This window comes from Zalophus californianus, chromosome 9 (assembly GCF_009762305.2).
Source record: "Zalophus californianus isolate mZalCal1 chromosome 9, mZalCal1.pri.v2, whole genome shotgun sequence".
In the NCBI taxonomy this organism is placed as follows: Eukaryota; Metazoa; Chordata; class Mammalia; order Carnivora; family Otariidae; genus Zalophus; species Zalophus californianus.
Genome location: NC_045603.1, coordinates 11,442,434 through 11,463,328, shown reverse-complemented (window position 1 = coordinate 11,463,328; position 20,895 = coordinate 11,442,434). Strand labels below are relative to the sequence as shown.

Genomic DNA, 20,895 nt, shown 5'->3' with positions numbered 1-20,895 from the left:
TACTTTGAGGCTCCGAGTCATGAGGTCAGGCAACAAGGGCAGCGGGTAGGAAGAAGAGAGAATTGGTGTTGAATTTGTTGATATGCTGAAGCTCAAAGGGAGGGTGGCTGCTCACCAGGCTCACATCCCAGGTAAAATGAGGCCACACCAAGTTATGGAATTGTTACCTCTCCAAATGCCAATTGGGGTTGGCTTTCAAAGCGCTGCAGAATGAATCACACCCTGTCCTGGCTGAGGTTTATGACACAATTTGGGGTAGGAGGAGGAAAGCCTGGCTTTGTCCAACGTTACATGAGGGGGAGCCAGCAAGTCTGCAGAACTGGGAGAAAATGACAGTCAGAAGCTCAATTTTTAACCCTTGTGTGAATCAAAGGATGCTTCCTCATCCCCTTCCCCTCTGATCTTAGAGAATCAGCCCACTCTCGCTATCACCTTCTACTACCCTCTTTCCACACACATTCACATTTGACCCAATTCCCCCTTCTATCCAAAGACGCGACCCAATTCTCGAGCATTCTCCCCCACAGTTCTGACCCAATTCTCTCATCATTTCCACAAAGACGTGACCCAATTTGGCTCCATCCTTCCCCATGTACATGCGATAACATTCCCCCTACGCCTCCCCACACTACAGATCTGACCTACTTTCTACCTCCATGCTAGTCATTCACACCTGTTCCCCTCCCCCGCCCCAGTGGACCAGAGCCAGACGCTTACCTTCCCTTTCTACAGGTGACACCGGCCCCTTCTCTTAATGCTGAAGACACGGCTCTACCTCTGGCGGCAACCTTTTCCCTCCCCAGGTACATTTACAGGGATTTGACCTGATTCTTCCACTCCTCAAACCCTACTCGGGTCACTGATGTCATCACACCCCCTCTCCCCAAAGACACGTGGTTTGTGTTATTGCTGGAATGTCCGGCCCTCCGACACAGCCAATGTTCTCAAAGTGTTCAGCACAACCCAGGGCAGACAGTTATTTCGGCACTTGGCGTGACCAGAGGAAACCGCACAGCTGCCCGTGCCTTAATCTGATGTTCAGTTATTAGGTTATTTTTGAAGAAATCATTTTGTTGGCAGCATATCCGTCAGCATTTTGAATTTTCTTTTAAAAAAAAAAAATATGAGGTGTGAACCGTCCTGGTGAAGTGTTGTGGACAGCCCAGGGCTAAAGGTCTTTACAGGAAAATGTGGGAAAGAGCAGAGGCACCAGCCACCGAACACCCCCCTCGCTATGTCAGTGGGACTCCTTAAGAGGTTATAGGAGATTGCTCTCCATGGACTCCTCATTCTCGGCTGCTACCTAATTAAAAAGTAAATATGTTTCAATTATCACAAATGATTTTTATTTAGCCACTAGCAACCAGACCACAACCATTTTTGCATTTCACAAAAGCTCCTAAGCAGCTATCCGGTGACAAGGACATTATGTACTGTCAATTTTGGGGACTGATTTGGGTGAATGACCTTGGGCTGGGGGCAGGTGGTTGAGGGAGGGCGCGAGAGGGCTTTCGGAGCCTCGTCCTCCCTTCTGTGACTGTTTACTTGTCCCTGTGCAGCGGTCCACTTGTGTTTGATGCAGGAAGAGCCTGCTGCTCTCCTCGCTTTTCTCTGAACTTGGCTGAGCTGAGGCCACACTTGGGGCGGAACTAGAATTAGAAATTGTTGTTTTGATAAATCCAGCATATTGCTATGAACAGAGTTTCTCTTCTAAAATGAACTTACGTGAGTTAAAAGGCTTTGGGTACTGTGCAGAATGTTCCAAATGTTCTTATGATGACAATCCCTATGATCATCACTGCCATCACAGTCTCGATCATCACCACCTTCATTACTACCTCTTCCTCACCATCACCACCACTACCACCATCACCACTATCACCACCCCCCCACCATCACCACCACCAGCACCATCACCACCATCACTAATAACACCACCATCACCACCATCACCCCACCATCACCACCCCCACCACCATCACCACCATCACCACCACCAGCACCATCACCACCATCACTAATAACACCACCATCACCCCCACCACCATCACCCCCACCACCATCACCACCATCACTAATAACACCACCATCACCACCACTACCATTATCACCAGCACCAGCACCATCACCTCCTTCATCACTACCTTCATTGTTACCAGCACACCACATCTAACAACTCTGATTCTGTCCTGCACTCTTTCATTCTTTTTCTCCTGTCAACCTTTTTATAAATTTATTTTTTTTTAAGTTTTAAGATTTATTTGAGAGGGAGAGAAAGAGAGAGAGATAGCAGAGCCAGGGGCAGGGGCAGAGGGCGAGGACCCCAAGAAGACTCCTCACTGAGCACGGAGCCCAGTGCGGAGCTCAGTCTCATGACCCTGAGATCATGACCTGAGCCGAAACCAAGAGTTGGATGCTCAACCGACTGAGCCACCCAGGTACCCCATAAATTTATTCTTTTAATGAAGAATAGGAATGAAAAATAGAAAAACCATGTCCTATGTTTTATTTTATTTAAAATTTTTTATCTGCTTTCTTCATAAGTTAGAAGCTCAAGATCTGCCTATCTTTATTGATCGATCAGTCTATCTCTCCATCCATTCATCTATCTATCGTCTATCTACCTATCATCTTTTTCTTTCTCTTTGGTTGTATTTCTGTGACTTTTCCCTTTTTCTTTTTCTTCAGACCTCCACCCTCACTTGCAGTTGGTTTAGAGCTCAAAGCCTAAAGGTAACCGATGCAGCAACTTAGCACCTAGAGAATGCTTCCAAACGCTCTAGTACAGAGACCAGATCTTTCTTATTTGGAAACAGCACAGTGAAGAGCAACTAAGTTATTTTATTTTTCCTGGGGAAAAATAGTACATCTCTTTATTCAGCATCAAAAGTTTCTAAAATGGAAGACGGCAGTAAATCCAAATCTTTGGTTGGCACCTGGTGCTTTAGGGCCATGATGTGCACATTGTTGACAACCAGTGAGTGCTTGCTGAATTGGATTTGAGTGTCAGCTTTTGGACAGGAAAGGACTTAAATCCATCGTCCCTTGGGCAACCACCTTTATTCTCAGTCTCTTTTCAGGTCACATCCTTAATCTCTCCTACTGCTTCCTTTTGTCCTATATCGAAATTCATGATCCTGATGCTGAAGTAAAATTGATTACTAATGTTTGGAATCCATTGGGTATCCAGGATTTAAATCCCAAGTCCACCAACAACTAGCCTGAAAAGGTCATTTTTCTTTTGGCCTCAGTTCTCTCATCTGTGCAATGGGAATGACTGCCATGCAGGAAACACTGTAGGGATTGAATGAAAGAAGGTCTATACAGTTGTAGCTCCCAAAGTATCCAGCCCACGGTAGGCATGCACTTGGTACACGTACATTTCCTATGGAATGTCACTTCCCCCCTCTCTCTATGGTGTCCATTTTCGGTACAGCCAAAGGATGCCCGTGTTGCATGCTTTTGGGGACCAGCAATCCCTCTATACCATCAGCTTATCTTTACAATGTTCAGCCATTAGGAGAATCGGATCATTGAATTAGGGAAGTGTAATATAGGCAGACCGGGAGGCGGGATTCCCCTGTGGATTTGCTGCCTTTTAGCCTCTGGATATAGCCCATCTCCAGGGACAAGGATGATTCTCACAGTGTGGTAATACCTGGAGAAGGAGCTACAGGGCGGGAAGCCCCCTGCTGGAGTGAATAGGGTGAAGAGGGAGCCCTGAACCTGACTCTTGCCTCTGCACCTGTTAGCTGTGCCACTTTGGGCGATTTACTTAATCTCTGAGCTCCTTAGTCTCCTCCCTGCTACACGAGACCCGAACACAGATGCTGCATGTTGTCCTGAGGAGATAATAAAAGCCCTTAGTACCTGGAGTGGGGGGGGGGGGGGTTGCTCAGCAGATGTTTTCTTCTCTTCCTTCCCTCTCTAGCCTCTTTCTTTTTGAAGACCTCCTTTTCTTTGCGTTTCCTCCTCTTCCTAGGCTTTGTGACACAAGATTTTGAAAAATGCTGGCTGCTCACTGGTGGCTTGTGTGGAACCTGCAGTTGCTAGGAGCATGGCCACTAAAAAAATCCAGTAAGTAATAAATGTTTGATTGTATAAATAAGAAGAGCAACAACACAATTATTTGGGATCATTATTAAATTGTGAAATCCAATGAAGCCAAAGTGATAATAATTGCATTGAAAGTCAGTGGACAGCTACACCCTCTAATTTGTTGGAAAATACTACCCTACTTTATTATTGATGCTTAATCGTGCAATTATTAAAAAGAAGACCTCCAAACTGACAATACTAATAATGGTGATAAATCTTCCCGACATGGAGGGCTCTCACTTTGTTTTAATTGAAGGGAAGCTATGGAAGTGTTTTCCCTCGTTTGAAAAAAAATCTTCCTTTTTTTCTCAGGCCATCTGTCTGGCTATTAAAATCCCATCAGCTTCATTGTGAGAATGCTTACTTCCCCCACGCCTGCTATCCCAAAGGGGGCTCTTAGAGCCAACTAGTTCATGACAGCTCAGGCCCCTCCAAAGGGAAAGCGCACTGCTCTCAATTCTTTCTTTGAGGTATCCTGTCTTTCCTAGCCTCTCTGTTCGTGGCTGCATAAATGGTGATTTATTTCCAAGCCCCCACGTTAATACCCAGCAATTCGTTTATACCTTTAATAGTGTTGATTTGTTCAACTGTTTAAGAAATAACTGTCTCTTCTCAGCAGTCTAGGCTGTAATGAGACAGTGCTGGATTTTCAGGATAAACATGCTCGGGGTGAAGTTCAACATTACAATTTCAAGAGCATGCTCTATAGATGAGCCTGTGAAACCAAGTGGTTGAGTCAGGACCAAAGGTAGGGAAGGACACACCTGTGTTCCTCTGCTCTGATCCAACACCTGGGGTCCTAACCCACATCACTGCAAACCTGTCCTAGATCCCTCCAAATCCTTTCTGCCATCACTGTCATGCAAGACAGTCATTACTATTACTACAAGGCTGGGGCCTCACCCTTCCAAGGACAGTCGTTACTGAGAAATCTCATAGCATCTCTTCACAGTAGGGGCAAATCCTTCAATGTTTGAGAGACTCTAGGGTGGAGAAAGAAATCCCTTCACTTCCAGTAGGTGCAGAGGAAAGAGCTAATTCCTCTCCCTTAGGTGGTCTTGGGAGGGGGCATCTCCTAACCCTTTTCAGGAAAGGAAGAGGGGGGTGATTCTCTGCTGTCTCTCATCTGCCACAGAACACAGGAATAATAAGGCCTACCACGCAGTGGGTTATAAAATTTAAAATAATCTCTATAAAGGACTTGCGCACAGAGTAGGGGCTCAAAAGATCATCAATGTGGCAAATCAAGGTTTCCCAGCCCTCAGGCATTTGGGTGAAAACCTACAGGAAGACAGAGGGCAAGTCCTTCAGCTCAAGCTCATCTGTCAGCAAAGGAGATAGGCTCATGACCTCTCTCTGGGCTGTAGTCCACACCATTGTCCTTCCAGAGATGTAAGCATGGGTCAAATTTTAACAAAGAGCTGAGTGTTCCCTATGCCACAGAAAGGCTCTTGGAGTCCAAGCAATTTCTGTGGATTGGCCTCTGACTTTCTCTTTGCTTTCCACCCCAGTGGCCCTCTATCACTAAAGAAGAAAGCCTATGAGTAATGCGGAAGAAGAGACACCGGTCTCTCTATCTTTTCCAAACCTGGTGGATGGTTTATAAGTCAGAATAGTGCTTTTGCGAAGTGAATGATGGGCTGTTGCGGTATCTGAGATGAATTTAGTTGGTAGAGGGATGACCATTTCAACAGATTTAAGTGGAGTATTTTTAACGTGTGTTAAAATTTTCACTAGCGCATTAAGCGAGTGATTCCTTGGCTGTTAGTGCTTACGATGAGGCTAAAACAGGATCAGTTAGAGAAGTATTCAGTTAATAACAACATAGATGGTACCTGGATACAGCAAGCATAATGAAGGCGGTACCCAAATGACTGAAGGCTGGGAAATCTTGATTTTCCACATCGATGATCTTTTGAGCCCCTACTCTGTGTACAAGTCCTTTATAGAGATTATTTTAAATTTTATAACCCACTGCGTGGTATAGGCATTATTATTCCTGTGTTTTGTGGCAGATGAGAGATGGCAGAGAATCACCCCCCTCCCCGGGGTTGTGGAGCTGGTCGGGATTCAAACCCACGCCCGTCTGATGCCCTAGCAGAGCTCTTTCTGCCAGATCGCGCTGCTTAATCAATCAGGGAAGAAACTAGGGCAGGATGTGGTTGGATTCTAGGGAAAATCTATGGTCCCAGGCTGCTCTGGTGTGCGGTCCTGTCGCCTGGCCTGTAATTTTAGCCCCAATCCTGACCACAGGCTTTGCAGCTTCATCCCTCAGTCCAGGAATATTCCTCCCCTGCCTGGTTATTCTCTGAACTCTCTGGGTCTGGGTGAATTCTCCTCCTGCTGTGTTTTTGGGGCTGGAAACAGGGTGTCTGTCCCTGCCTGGGGTGAGGCAGGCCCCTCTCCGCACTCTGCTCCTGTTTCTCTTCCCTCCGACCAACTGTCATGGACCCTCTGGCTCCGCTGTTCCATCTGCTCCGAGAGGGGATGGCCCCCATGCCCGGCAGTCTTCCCTCCCTCCCAGCGGCCTCTGCCCATCCTTTGCATGTTCTCCCCCCAACACCAACCTCGTTTTGCTGCGCTTCTGCTTCCCATTTGTTCCTTGGTTCCACCTCCTGCTCTCCCAGTCTCTCCCTTTCTAAGCCACTGTCTTAGGCATGGGGTGGGGGTGGCTTCTTTTCCACCGCGCTACTCTTCCTTCCCAGGCATCAGCCACCCCACCTATCCTGCCTCTGGCCATGTCCTTGGAACCCTGGTGCCAGGCACTGTGGCCACCGAGGCCCCCTGGGAAGGCCGAAAGGCACAGTGTTCTCAAGCTAGAGGGGAGGCCCTTTGAAACAGACCTTTCCGGGCCAGGTTCTTCTGTTCTCCTGTGAACTCGGTCCTGGGGGAGGGACTCTGCTCTTGCTGGGCTGAGGCCAGGAGAGCAGCCTGTTCTCGGAGCCACTACTTCCATGGCAAGCCAAGACTCAGACCAATGGATCCCTCCCTTCCTGCATCTGTCTTTCCATCCTTTCTTCCTTTCCTCCTTTTATCCCTTCTTTCCTTAAAACAGTTTGCTGAGAGCCTACTATGTGCCAGATGCTGGCTATTGCATTCTGACTGATCGGCCAATCCCCTGTTTACGGACCAAGTGCCCGTCATGTGCCAGGCACGCCACGGGGCAAGGGGGCACATGGGCAGATCTGACAGCCCCCTGTCTCAAGGGCCTTACTACCTGCTTGAGGAGACAGAGACTCGAAAACAGAGAAGCCTGAGAAAGTACACGATCTCTGTGCACATCTGAAATGGCAGGGGCAGCAGACGCCTGACCTTTGGCTTTTGCAGCCCGTGGGGAGATGGGTTGCCGCCTGGCTTCGGGCTCTGATCAGCTTCCGTCCCCCACTGCACTGTGTCAGCACGAACACTGCCACTATGGAATGCCAGACCCCTTCTGGCCACCCCTCCCCCCACCCCAGACATAAAGCACCATCTCCAAGCAGATGCCCCCGTCCCTCCGTTTCTCAGTGCTATCTGAGGGCTCCCTTTTGCCAGATCCTACTGCCCTTCCATGTGACTTTGTGGGACAGGTAGAGAAGCCCGGAGCTCACCCAAGGGTTCGCAGAGGCGTAAGTGGGAGCAATGGGTTAGAGACCCAGGAGTGCAGATGGCCCTGCCCACAGAGAGGCAGAGTATGTGGTCCACAGGGAATTGTTTGGTGTTGCAGGATGGCAAAATCCCTTTGGTTCCACAAGCATTACTGAGCTCCTACTATGTGCTAAGTGCCCAGCCAGGTGCTGGAGGCTCTGAACTAAATGCTGGGAGGGAGCAGGGCATCCGGGTCCTGGTCTGTGGCTGGCTAGCTCCATGGCACTGGCAGAGTCCCCTATCTCTCTGGGCCTCACAAGGTGAGGGTCTAGACTAGATGAACTCCCTGGATATGCTGCTAGATACTTTCCCTCAACCTGGAATAAAGATGATCTTTTCCAGACTTTTTATAGTGAATGTATGGTCAGGTGACACACTTCTGGCCAGTGACCGAAGCAGAAATATCGTGTGATATCTTTTAGGAAATTTCCTTAAGAACCACGTGACAGGTGCCCTCTGCCTGTGTCTCTCTGTGCCATTCTCCACCTTGATGCCTGGAATGTGAAGACAGTGGCTGGAGCTCTGGCAGCCATTCTAGACTGTGAGGTTGAAGGCCATACCATAGGGGTGGTGGAGCAGGGAGCTGGTAGGCGCCTGCATTGCTAACCTATTTGTGTTACATGTCTCCAGATTGGTTTACTTAAGAGAGGATAAACTTTTGTCTTATTTAAGTCTCTGTTAATTTTATAATTTTATGTTTCTGTTATTTGTCAAGTCTAATCCTTCCTGATACAAGCTCCAAAATCCCTTCCAGGAGTACCATTCTGAGGTTGTGACATTAGGGGATCTTTAAACACTCACTCCCTGTACTGGGCAGAATAATGGCCTGCTGAAGATGCCCACATCCCAGTTCCTATAACCCGTGAATATGTTACATTGCACGGCAAGGGGGAATTAAGGTTGCTAATCGGCTGATCTTAAAGAGAGGGAGATTATTCTGGATTATCCAGGTGGGCCCAATGTAATCATGAGGGTCCTTAAATGTGGAGGAGGGACGCAGGAGAGTCAGAGTCAGAGGGATGCAACATGGGAGGGACTCTGTCCGGCACCTGCCAGCTTTGAAGATGGAGGAAGCCTTTCTGCCCCAATAGAACGTGGGCAGTCTCTAGAAGCTGGAAAAGGCCAGGAAACAGATTCACCCCTAGAGCCTCCAGAAGGAACACAGGCCCGCTGACACCTTCATTGCAACCCAGGGAGACCAATTTCAGACACCTGACCTCCAGAACTGCAAGGTGATTTGTTGGTGTTATTTACGCCATTAGGCTTTGTGGTGATTTGTTACAGCAGCGATAGGAGACTAATACACTCCCTCCGTTTCCTACGGGGAAGATAAGAATCATAACACCCGCATCATAGAGTGCTGTGTGGCCTAAGCAAGGTGACATACGTGTGGTCCTTAGGACACAGCCCAACACACAGGAGACCCTCAAACGCCATCAGCTCTCAGGGGAAACCATCCATTCCTGTCACACCTGTGGGCACCACCGTTGACCCTAAATAACAACATTAGCTGAAACATACTGACGGGCAGTGCCCGGGACTAAACTAACGGCTTTACCAAGTTCAGGTGCTCTGAACTTAACTCAATTTTTCGGAGGAAGATCGCGATCTTCCTTTCAGAGGTGAGCAAACAGGCCCAGGTGGCTGGTGGCAGAGGTAGGATTTAGATCCATGTCCTCTGGCCATGCTCCAAAACCTTGCTTCTCAAAGTGTGGCCTGCAGACCTGTGACATCAACCTCACCTAGGAGCTAGAAACAGCGTCTCAGCCCCCTGCCTGGACCCCCGCCGCATCGGCACCTGCGGGTCAGTAAGACCCCCCACGGGGTTAGTGTTTCCATCACAGTTTGAAAATGCTGCTCTAGAAGAGGCCCTCTGCTCTCTCCTTGGCCTCACCCTCATGGGGGCGGCCTCACGTGGTGGGTGTCATGTCCTTCTTTGAGCCATTCTCTTCGGATCTCCTTGGCAAACTCTTATTCATGCTCCAAATCCCACTGCGAAGGGCATTTCCCGAGAACCCCTTCCCTGACCTCCCCAAATAGAGTTGCTGTCTCATCCCGCCCATGCACACGCCTTTATCAGTGCCCGAGCTCCCTGGCCCCCATGCTCTCGTACGGCCCTGCCTCTTCTGCTAGGCCTCCATCACTTTCAGAGCAGGGCCCTGCCTTCTGTCATCCAACGAACATTTCCTAAGTACCTGCTATGTGCCAGCCGCTGATCTCAGTCCTGGGGCTATGGCAGTAAATAGGACAGACCAAGGACCCTGGGCTTCCAGAGTTTCTATTCTGGTTGGGAGAGAAATAATATACACTCTAGACAAATTCGGAGAGCAGGAAGCACGATGAAGACAACGAGGTGGGCAGGAGAGGCTGGGAGAAGGATGCGTGATGTCAGCAGTGGGGATCAGCGCAGACCCCCTTCCCCAGGAGCTGACTGGTGTCTGAGCTTCATGAATCAGCACAGAGCCTGGCCTACCAAACATCCAGCACGTGTCAAGCGGGATCCGATTTGGCCATTCCCACAGATCAAACTGCATGGCTTTACCTTCATATCCTGTCTGTTCTGAGCAATTGCAGGGCGCCTCCCTCTCCCTCCCCCGAAGACTCTGGAAATTTTCCTTTTCTCTCTGAAGCTTTCTGAGGCAACCACGGAAAGTAGAGAATCCCCTGTGCCCCCCGTGCTCCAGCAACACCCCCGCCCTCTCTCCTCCGCCGGCCCCACAATGTGGGCTGTCTCCCTGGCGCCTGCCATTTAGTTATTGAAGAAAGCACACCACGTAGCCTGCACGACAGGGTGCGCTTCCCCCGAACTGGGGTCAAGGTCAGAAAATGTCAACCTCTGAAAGAGAAGCTATGGGGGTGGCATAAAGTGGGCGAGAGCCTCTCTTTAAAAGCCGCAAGTTCCTGTAGAGATACTTTGTGAACGGGGGCCGGTGAGGCTAGCCTTCCCCCCGAATCAACCCCGTCAGCAGCCACTGCCAGGGGACCGCTGGCTCTCCATGCATTTATTTCCAGAGGCATGGCTTGGTTCACTCTGCTGGTGGCTCTGCCCTGCCTGGGCTGCTCTTGGTTTGCTTACATTTTCAGCACTTGGGAGCCATCAGGAGACACAGCCTCCGCCTGCAATTTGCCATTGGCATCAGAAGAGCTGGGCATTTGAGGTAGGGCAGCCAGGGAAGACGCTTGGGAGCGGAGGGGACTTTGGGGGACTGCAGAGCCCCTGCCACCCCTGGAGGGACATCTGTCTGCTGCCTGCCCCGCCCCTGCCAACTGGGGCCAAACAGGAAAGGGGCCTGCGCTTACAAAAACCTGACTGTTTTTCTCAAGAGAAGCCGAAAATAAGGGATTTTTATAGGAAAGTTCATGTGTGGAAGATTTGAGGGCTACACACAACTCCCGGGCAGGTCACCGTTTGCAACTGCTATAGGTCAGGAAGTGTGATCCGTAACAGGCACCCAACTGATAAGGACAGCCGCTGGTGCTTATCCAGCACGGACTAGGGACTAGCATGTTGCTAAGCACGTGACGTGGAGCATCTTACTAAAATGGCATAGCCAGCTCAGGAGTGAGATACAACTTTTCCCATTTACTCAAGAGAAAATCGAGCAAGAGAGGTGCCATTCCTTGTCCAAGGTCACCTAGCTGGTAAGGGGTAAGGTTAGGATTTGAACCCAGGCCTGGCTGGAATATCCTCTGATTATGAAGGTGCTGGAGAAAATCTGAGATTAAATATGTATCCTCATCTCTAGATGCAAAGCTATGTTCTATGCCCTTTTCTTCATTCATTCATTCAACAAACACTGAGCTCCTACTACATGCCTGGCACTGGCGAGGCCTGGGGGACACAGGTATGGAATCCCTCTATCCAAGATGAAAGGTCCCATCTTCTCCCTGCAGATTTCTCCTCTTTGCCCCATTTCAGACAAGGTCACTCACTGTCACACCTTCCTCAACAACAGTCCCCAGGTCTTGTGGATCCTCTGGGGTCAGTGCCCTGCCCTGGGTCAGCTGCTTCATCACTTGTCAGACTGTGCAGTCCTCTCCTCCAGGAGTCCATGCTCTGTCTTCCTCCTCCTCTTCCCATCCCGGCTTCCCAAACCATCCTCCCAAAGTGCAGGTTTGACTGTTTCATTCCCTTCTTCACAGTCTCCTCTCGGGCCTCCTTGCATAGCCATCCCTCCACGATGTGGGCTCTGTCCGATCTTGTCCCTCGGTACTAATACCTTCCCTTCCCTCCCCTCCAAGCAATACCAGAAACCTTGTGTGGTCCCCTGAACCGTCCGTGCTCTCTCACACCTCTTCCTGGAGCAAGGTCCCCCCCACCCTGAGTGTGCTTGCTTGTGTCCCTAAATTGCCCACTAGTGCATAAGCTCCTGGAGGGCAGGGCCACATCTTCTCAACTTTTTAAAATAGGAGCCTAGGATGGTCTTGGCGCGTAGTAACCCAGTGAATTTTGTTGATGAAGTGGCTAAGGGAACTCATGGTCTAGAAGTAGAGACAGAACCAGAACCAAGCAACAGGAAGATGGAAGATGTGCTAGAGGCATGTGTGTGGACGCTGCGGGAGGAAGGAGGGAGGGGAGGTCACCTAGGTGGGAGGCAGCTGAGGTGCTGGGGAAGTGGCAATTTAGCCGAATCCCGGAGACAAGCAGAATGTGGTTGGGAACAGGCCCTCTTGGCAGAGGGTGGGGGAGAGGGTGCATATACCCTCTCCCCCTCCACGAACTGCAGAGAGAGGGATGTCCATGCATGTTGAGGCATTCTTCTGTTCTCAAAGCAATGAGAAAAAACTGGCAGCCTGTTTTTCTGTTTTCCACTTTCCCCCCGTTTTTCTGTTTTCCACTTTTCCCCACTCTGCCCTGGGTAAGGAGCCTATCCAAATTGAAGCTTCAAAGTTTTGAAGACTTCATCATGTGTGGAGTACAAATGGCAATTTCTGCTCAGCCTTGCCTTCAACTTTATTGTTGAAATTTATTTATGAATTTCAAGAAATTTATTTATAAATTTGGGGGCTAGGGGAAAATTGCAAATATAATTAGTGTAACGGAAGGCTGTGCACAGGTTTTGGGGATGGACAGACTTGGACTGTGCTGCATGACCTGGGGTGAGTTACTTAACTTCTCAGAGCCTCTTAAGATGGAGATAATGGGCATCGCCACATATACCTTCAGAATCGGAAAGGTTAAATAAGAGCTAACCTCTGAAAAGCATCTAAATAGTGCTTAGCACAAAGGAAGCACTCAATGAGTGGTTAGCTATTATTATTCTAGTTATTATGAGTTTCGAAGTGATGTCAGGGTTACCTCCTTTGCAAAATATATCGGAGGGAAACTGGGGGAAAAGATTTCCAACCTTAGGGACAATTCAAGAAGGATGAAGGATCAGAGGTGCGGGGACGGAAGTGACAGAAAAGAATGCATGATCCTTTATGCGGAGAAAGCGAGAGAGGAGAGCAGTGGGGCAGGACTGGATTAAAGGTCTCGGAGTCAGCAGCAGCCAGTCACCAGTGAATTTTGCCCCACAGCCAGGCCAGAGAGAGGCTGGCGCTGGGGGATTCAAATGGCATGTCGATGGGGTAGCAAAGCAAGGTGCTGATTCCTCGTCCAACGAGGCCCCAGCAACCGTGCACCTGGGATCTCATACCTAATCCTCGGCATTCTTGTTAGCAGCCGGAAGACTACCCAAGGTCAAGGAAGTTCAGGGAAGATTGAATGAAGACTGTCAGCAAGGGAAAGGAGCGGCGGCGCCTCAGAGCGGACTCAGGGCTGCTAAGTCAGTGCCTCTGGGCCAGGTGATAAGGAACAAGGATTTAGATTGAGAGAAAAGGTGACTGCTGTCTGGGAGGGAGCAGGTGTGCTGTGGCTTATCAGCTTCCTGCAGCTTTATGCTGAGGCCGTGGCCCCGAGGCACCCCCCAGAGAGCCCCCCAGGGTGCAGGGAGCAAGGGGGATCAACCGCCTATTCTTGAATCTTTCACAAAGGGGTTTCAGCCAAGCCTAGGAGAAAAGACTGGTCAAGAGGATGCTGGGAGATTTTGTTTAGGAGCCTGTCCCCTCCCTCGATGGAGCTCCTTGAGGGCAGGCGCTGTTTCTTTAGTCATTCATCCAACGTGTGGCTCCTCAGCACTCTCTCTCTCTGCCAAGACAGATGCGGCACCCGCCTTCGTGGAGCATTCAATCTTTTTTTTTTTTTTTTAAGATTTTATTTATTTATTTGAGAGAGAGAGAGAATGAGAGAGAGAGCACATGAGAGGGGGGAGGGTCAAAGGGAGAAGCAGACTCCCTGCCGAGCAGGGAGCCCGATGTGAGACTCGATCCTGGGACTCCAGGATCATGACCTGAGATGAAGGCAGTCACTTAAACAACTGAGCCACCCAGGCGCCCCTGGAGCATTCAGTCTTATCGGGGGACACAGATCACAGACAAGTAAATGCTAGGAAGGGAAAAGTCAATGTTAAAGGTTGAAGAGGGAAAGGAAAGAGGGTAACAGGACTGGGGGCTTCTTTAGAATAGGGTAGTCAAGAAGGCTCTTTGAGAAGGTGACATTTGAGCAGAGACTTCCTGCATCTTTGTAACCCCGGCGGGGTGGTGGGGAGGTAGTAATACCGGGAAGTCTGAAGAGAAGGGAACACCTCGATGCACCTGTTTTGGGCATCCCTTATAGTCTTCTCTCTTCTCTCTGTTTACTACAGCCAATCTGTGCAAGTCACCTGCTCACTGCAACAACCTCCATGTTGTGCCTCACCCCTTCCCAGTAAAGCTCACCAGCTCCGGCCGACCCCTGGTGCCCTCTGGGAAGGCCTCAACATCCGGTGAGCTTGCTGATGGGTAAAGCCACTGGCTGCCCTTGCTTGCGCCTTCCTGGGCCTCCTTTTCTCCCGTGCTGAAACGCATACTGCCCTGTGAGCCATTTCTATTCCTTTGGGAGCACATCCCCACTGCCTCCCAGGCTCACTCCTCCCTGCCTTCTCCCTTCCAGCTGCGCGGGACCCTTGGCATGGCAGCTTGGGCATCTGTTTCTGCGCCTGGCCCTTCCTTCAGTCTGAGGTGCTCTTCCTGTCCCTAGCTTGCTCACCCCTACGCACCCTTCAGAACCCGGTCTCCCGCGGCATCCGCTCCCCCTCCCCAGTCTCTGTGCTCCCAGAATCCCCTGTGCTTGTGTTTCATGCTGTGCTGTCATCATAGTCTGTTTACTAGTGTGTCTTCAGTGCTAGACAAGAAGTCTTTCTTGCCCGAGGTCAGGGACTGAGCCTTTGACTCTGTCCTAGACTCTCACACAGTACCTGCTATTGCTCAGGGAACGGCGGTTGGACAGAGATCCACCGTCACCCTTTTCCTTGTCAAGAAAGGTGCTGGTAGGACCACACTCTTCTGTCTTCTGCTGCTCCCCGAGTCACGGGACAGGCACTCGCTGTGCGCTGGTGAAATCCCTCGGGCTCTCTGAGCGCCCTGCCTGCACTTCCCTCTGCCAGCAAGGTAGCTTAGCATCTTCATATGCTTCTAAGGCACGTATTTTAGGTTTCAAGGTCTCTGAACCTCGAGTGTGTTTTACAATTGATGTGTCTATTAAGTACATTCTCTCCTCCCCCAAAAGCTGTTTCAGTAGATGGTTCACTTTATAACTGATCATGCCTGGGAACCGAGGGAAGACGGAAGTGGGAGAAGAAGGCCCTCTCGTAGCCAGGAGAGAGGACCAGAATGCCGCGAGGCCCACGCAGCTCACCAACGATCCCACAACGGCTGACATGCATTTCTTGGCATTGGGGATGAACAGCTCCCCTCTCTCATTCCTATTTTCAAAAAGTCTGCTGGATATAACTGAGCCACATTCAAATTCCAGCTCAAATCCTCGATGATCCTAACCGATTGGAAGAGATGCCAGGAATCTCTCTGAACTTGTGGGAGGGGGAGGAGAGGCGGCAACAGACTCTGTCAAATGTCTGGTATGGAGTGGAGTCATTTGGTGAGATGCCTGTTCTTTGGGATCCCCTGTGGGGACTCACCTGGATGGTCCTTAGGCAGGTGGGGGCCTGCTCACCACTGCCTTCCTATGTTAGTGCAGGGCTGGCACCTGCTGTCAACACCTCCACTGAGCGGATTTTGAATTTTGGTGATTGGAGTTGAGTCGATCTATTCCCTCCCTTCTCTGTACTGTTAGGGGGAGTTCGGAGGCCAAAGAGACCAGCACAATCAGATTGGGATGGAAGCGGGAGGAGCAGGGAGCGGGGCTCGAATCCTCACAACGACCCTAGGGGCAGTCACTAAATGGATGGCACAAAGGAGGCACAGAGATGAAATTAACTAGTCCAAGGTCACACAGCTTATAAGCAAGAAGCCAAAAGTCAAAGAACAAAACTCTTTAACAAGACTAACAAGGCCACACACCTCTGGGACTTAACTACTTCTGCACCCTTGTCCCCACATCATCCAGCACTGTCCCCCCACCACAGACCCACCTCCAGCTCTGTTTTCCAGCCACCGGCCTTCACCCAGGCCTTGCCTAGCTCTTCCTCACCGATCTCTGCACTCGCTGCCCTCTGACCTGGAATGGCCTTTCTTCCTCTCTTCACCCAGTTAACTCCTACTCCCTCAGATATTCATTCTTGTGTCCCCTCCTCAGGGAAGCCTTCTCTGATTAGATACCATCTCGATATTCTGAACTCACAGTCCCATGCGACCTCCCTTGAGAACGCTTATCATGGTTGTAATTTACATATATGTGTGTATAAATATTCTTTGAATTAGGGCCTGTCTCTCCCAGTAGGCTCTAAGGACTGAGGACTGTGACCCTGAAAGGAGCCACTTCCCATCCTGACTTCAACCTGGTGCTTTGCAGAACTTCATCAAAGATTTAACAAATAAATGAGCAAAGGAATGGCCTGATCTGTACCTATAAATTAACCCAGAAACTGAAAATGCATATATCATTTGAATACGGGTCTTTCGGCCAAAATACTTATATCTGGGGCTAAAAGGAACCATCGAATTTTGAACAGATTAAAAATCTTTTGCATCATTCGTCCGGTATCTTCTCCTCCCCCCTGACCTGAAAGCGAACACTCAGGGGAAGAAGCTCTCCCGGAGGATCTCTGTGACAGCAGCTCTGGACGATGTGGAGGCAGGAAAGCTCGGCCAGGATCTATTTAGAGGATGCTCACCCCCCAGCACTTCCTTCTCAGGCATTTATTTTTTCTCCAAACACTTTCCTTTTTGTTATCTTTCCTTATTCTTATCCCTTGTGTGTTGAACACCGCTGTCCCTTCTTTCTCTCCCTCTCTCTCTCTCCTACCCTCTGGACCTCCTCTGTGTCAAGTTCACTATTTTCCGGAATGACAAAAAAAAAAAAAAAAAAAGAAAGCATGCTTTTGCCACCACTGATCACTGTGTATCACTGAAAGAACAATCCTTTGATTGGTGTGAAGGGACCGCCATTTCTGAATCCCCACCGCGTCCTACGTCCGTCCTTCGTCCTACGTCCTACGTTCACGCCCCAACAAAGGCTGATGGCTTGCAACGTCCTAGTTGCCATGGTTACAGCAAAGCGCAAAACAGACCGCAATCCCTGCCCTTGTAGAGCGCGCAGTCCAGGGGTGGCGACAGACAACAAATACCACGAGGAGACTATGTACTGTGCTAGAAGGTGGTAAGTACTCTGTAAAGAAAAAGGAGGGGTACAGGTTGGGGTTGTTGATTGCAACCGCAGACAAGTCGGTAGAGAAACCACCCTGTAAGAAAGCTATTTGGCTTTCTTTTCACAGAGAAGGAAACAGGCTTGAAGAAGTGAGAGAACCTACCCCGGATCTCCCAGGCTGCAGTGCTTGGAATGAACCCAGGCCCGTGTGGCTGCAAAATTCTTTCAACTACACCCCATGCCACAAAGCTTCCCCTGAAAACTTCCATGACTACAGGGGACCTAAATTTGCTGTTTACTGAAAAATGCTTGCAAACGTAAAACCAATGGATAGTTTACATTGAGGACACTTCCGAAATTGAAAGGGCAAGCCCAAGGAGGCACGTGATGGGTCTGGCCGGAAGTTGAGTGTCGCATTCCTTCCGCCTCGTGGGAGTGAGGGGGTTCCAGCAGAACAGTCACTTTTCAAAGCACAGGGCAGCTGGAGTGAGTGGCGTTTGGAAAGTCAGGTGGGTCAGAACCCAGATTTCCTGACAGACTCAGGCTGGGCCCTCGACGGGAGATGCTTAGTGGGACACGGAATAAAATCCAGTGCTAGCAGTGAATATGAGCACAAGGCCATACAGTAAGCCAGGGTATGTGCATAGGGCCCTCTGGAGGCTTGCAGGGTGGAAGTGAGGGGCCTGGATTCAAGTTCTGGCTCTGCCCATGTGGCCTTGGTGTGTGATGTCACTCCTGTGTGCCTAGTTCTGCTCAGCTGGGAAGGGCAGTGGGGGCGGGAAGGGCAGTGTGAGTGGGCAAGGACTCGCAGAGTTTGTTCCTCAGTAAAGGGTTCAAGTTTGCCTTCCCAGGTGAGGATGCTTAGGAATGTGGGGCTTGGCTCTATGGAAAACTGCTGGTCAGAACCTAAGACCTTGGGGACTATTCTCAGGGCCCTGGGAACTGGGTGGGGAGATTTGCTAGAGAATAGAAGATTCTGGGGGTACCTAAATGGGGATGGTCCATAATGCCTCTCTACCCAAAGTGTCTATTCCAGTGACTATTACAATCCAAGTGGACTTTGGTGTACTTTAAAAGCAGAAAAGGGGAGAAAATCAATTGGTTATTTTTTCCTCGCTTGCAGAGACTGAGTCTACTGATAATTTTCCGCTAGCCAATTAGGAGCCACACAACCCTAATGACAAACTCCTTCTGAATTGAATTAATGAATTTTGTAATTCGTTATTATTTTTTTAAAAAAGATGCACCAGGAAGAACAAATCAACCATCCTGACTTCCTCACCCCCTTCTTCCTTTCTGGAGTACTTGCTTGTCACATGTCCTTATGATGTTTGAATTAATTTAAATAATTTGAAGAATTTTGAAATCAATCCATTGACAAATATTTTTATGCACCTATTGTGTGCAAAGTGCCTACAAAGGGTCAAATAATCTTGGGAATTCTGGAGTGATAGGTATATCATGCGATGGCCCATTAAGAACGTCCGTAATCATCTCATCCACACTTAAAGGTGAGATTATCTGGGAAAGGCTGTTGGCATCCCTAAAGTAAAAGATAGATACTTTCCTTCTGGAGAACAAGAGAGGCACGGCTAAACCCAGCGTGGAGCCCTCGCCACCTCGCAAAGAGTGTGCAACTATCAACTTGACAGAGACAGTTCAGGAAAATTGAGACACTTCTTGCTCAAAGAGAGTTAGGAGGTAGCAAGGGTGGCAGAGCCACCGTGAGCAAGCAGCATGTGGAAGCAAAGATGGGAGAAGCCGTGGATGGAAGAGGAAATCGGAAATTCAGTGGAGAGAATGTAACAGTGGAGACAGAGAAGACGATTTCTGCGCTGCTTCACAGCAAGGAAAGGGGCAAGAGAGGGAGGGTGGGTTCTTCTACCGACCACGTTGTACTGCTCCTGACTCCTCCTCTGCAGGGCTGGAAATCCTTTGGGGGAGCCGTGGAGCCCGGACAGAGGGGAGGGAGGCGCAGGAGAGAACAAACACAGAGTGAATTTCTTGCTGCCCCTGGAGACAATGATTCCTTTAGGTGACAACCGAGGTTAATATCCTGAGCAGCAAGCCACAGCATGGCCCAGAGACGCCTCACTCAGAAGCGATGCTTTCGGGTCCTGTCGTGGATTTTATTGAACTTTTCCCTGAAAGGGCCAACTCATCTCTCCATTCGGAGGCTCTTAGCGCAGCCTTCTTGAAAAGTTCAAGGACTTCTCCTATCAGGCTCCACCTACCTGGACCCACATGCAGCCCGTCCCACCCCGTGAGTCCCACTGAGGACTCCCACTCTCCTAGGGAGTTCAGGTTCATACACAGAGACTCAGCTGTTCACTCTGCAGAGGGAAAAATAATAAAGGTTGTGGCTTCTTCTTGGTTCCTCTCCTCTCCTGCTGGGTGTCAACCCCTAACAGGTGGTCCTGTCCCTCCTCATTCTTCAGCAGACTGATACACTTCAAAAGCAGCAACGGAGGCAGGGAAATATTTTCTGATTTTTATTTTCATCAAGAAGTGAATGGAAGAAAAAGCGTCTCAGGTGACAAAAAGCCCGAGTGAAAACCAGAAAGCGGAAGAGATCAGAAGCAGATAGGGTTGTTTGTTTATCTGGAGTTAGCAGCAGCATCTTGGGGAGATTTGAAGTCTGTTCACAACTTTTTTGGGGGGTGTGGGCAGGAAACACAATAAAGAAGTGAATGGGGGAATCTTTTTTGAAAGTCCCATTTCTCACAAAAAAACATAGACTGGGGGACAGGTGAAGCACTGACAACATGATCTCCATAAAGGCTGACCCTATTTTGAATGCTCCGGAAAGCGAGTATAGGAACACCCAATGAGGACCATCTATGCCAACCTTCAGAAATAAGTGCTCTTATGGTCTTCGGAAATCAGTGCAGTCTTTGAAAATAAGTGGCTTAAAATCTTTAAACCACTTCCTAAGTGGCCAAAGCCCAACTTCCTAAGGCGGTCCCAGGCCCACAGAGCCCCACAGGGACAAATGCTTTGGAAATTGAAGGCCAGGTTGAATTGGGGCTCTGAGCACCCACCCTTCCTGCCTGTGCCTTGGCTACAAGTGGAAAAAGAATAGCATCCTGAAGGGAGCTTGGCCCAGCCCTCCTCTCACTGCTCGGAGGCCCCAGGCCTGGGAGAGGGGCCAAACCCACAGCTCTGGTGCGCATCACACAACCCTTGGGAAAGTGCTATAATCCTAACCCTTTTAGGGATGGTTGGGGCGGTGGGGGGGGGGGCAGGGGGTGCAGCGTGGAGGGAAAGTGAAAGGGGGTAGGCAGCACATTTGGGGATGTAGGCACCAAACAGATGGAATTTAAATGAAAATACTTCAGCCTTTTAATACACAAGTGATCCAAAACCACTTCTAGTCCTCTTGCCTTCTGAGAATTACAAAATGTTTCAGAGATCACAGAATGAAGCATTTGCAAGTAAAACCCTGATAACAAAGTATATTCATACCAACTTAGCAATTTCTGAGTATATTTCCCCTAAAATCATATTCCATCTTTCCTCTAATTTCTTGGCTGCATATCTCCATC

At 49.5% G+C, this 20,895-nt stretch overlaps 1 protein-coding gene and 1 long non-coding RNA gene across 2 annotated transcripts in view; one reads left to right on the top strand and one right to left on the bottom strand.

Moving 5' to 3' along the window:
* Positions 1-20,895, bottom strand: part of CACNG2 (calcium voltage-gated channel auxiliary subunit gamma 2) — a 110,484-nt gene that overhangs the window by 86,262 nt on the left and 3,327 nt on the right. The gene's annotated exons all lie outside the window — the stretch shown is intronic.
* Positions 17,313-20,895, top strand: part of LOC113923161 — a 39,862-nt gene continuing 36,279 nt past the window's right edge. The window contains exon 1 of the long non-coding RNA XR_003520195.1: positions 17,313-17,362. This is a non-coding gene — a long non-coding RNA (uncharacterized LOC113923161). The remainder of the gene's footprint in view (positions 17,363-20,895) is intronic.